Source organism: Triticum aestivum, chromosome 7D (assembly GCF_018294505.1).
Source record: "Triticum aestivum cultivar Chinese Spring chromosome 7D, IWGSC CS RefSeq v2.1, whole genome shotgun sequence".
In the NCBI taxonomy this organism is placed as follows: Eukaryota; Viridiplantae; Streptophyta; class Magnoliopsida; order Poales; family Poaceae; genus Triticum; species Triticum aestivum.
In genome coordinates this window covers 460,734,200-460,735,497 of record NC_057814.1, presented here as the reverse complement: position 1 = coordinate 460,735,497, position 1,298 = coordinate 460,734,200, and positions in this window count along the sequence as shown.

Sequence of the window (1,298 nt, the reverse complement as noted above, 5' to 3'; positions counted from 1 at the left end):
GTCGTGGTAGCGAGTGCCTGGCCGATGGCAGCTCTTCGGCCATGTGGACATCGGGGCATCGCTTGGCTGTTGTGCCATGCGGTGGTGCTTCGGCGCCGCCGAGCTCCTCTCTTAGATCGTTCATGGAGGCATGTCGTACTTGTTAGATCAGATGCGTGCTAGGCAATGCTCCTCTTGTTTGCCAACGGAGGTGGTGGTGCTTTCACCCATTGAAAGTGGTAGGAGTGGTGGCTCTCTCTCCTTCATGTGGTCTTTGGGTGGTGGTGGTGCGGCATGGAGGCTTTGTGTCGGTGCTGCTGGCATGCAGACAATGTGCCTACAAGTGAAACCGGGTCGCTGGATCACGGTGGGGCATCCCTCCCCCCTTTCCTGAAAATTCGAGGCTGGCCAAGGGGGTAAGGATGTCAATTTTACCCATGGACATGGATCCCCATGGATATCCGACCCGTATGGACAGGGTTTGGATATGCTTTTGCGCCCATGGGCGGCGCCCAAACCCGACCCGATTACTCATGGGTAGGCCATGGACATAATCTTGTACCCATGGATATACCCAAACCCGATCGGATAGTCCGACTTAATGCGCAATACGTATTATGTTATCCCTACTGATACGTTTCCAACGTATCTATAATTTTTAAAGTATTCATGTCATGTTTACAACAATTTTATATAGTTTTGGTATGATTTGAACGGAACTAACCCGGACTTACGTTGTTTTCAGTAGAACTACCGTGGTGTAGTTTTTTGTGTAGAAATAGAAGTTCTCGGAATGGGCTGAAAAATTACAGTGTTTTTTTATAGACCAGAAGAGACCCACGAAGCACCGAAACCAGACAAGAAGAGCCACGAGGGCACGAAAAGCCTGGGGGCGCCCCCCTAGGGCGCCCCCCCTTAGCTTGTTGCTCCCTCGTGGGCCCCTTGGTGTGAGATCGACGCCAAAAATTCCTATAAATACCCCAACCCCCGAAAAGAATCCTAGATGAGAAGTTCCGCCACCGCAAGCCTCTGTATCCATGAAAACTCAATCGGGACCCGTTCCGACACCTTTCAGGAGGGGGAAATCATCATCGGAGGTCATCTTCGTCATCCCGGCGCCCACCATGATGAGGAGGGAGTAGTTCACCCTCGGGGCTGAGGGTATGTGCTAGTAGCTATGTGTTTGATCTCTCTCTCTCTCTCTCTCTCTCTCTCTCTCTCGTGTTCTTGATTTGACACGATATTGATGTACCGCAAGCTTTCTTAATATAGTTGGATCATATGATGTTTTCCCCCTCTCTACCTTGTTGTGATGAATT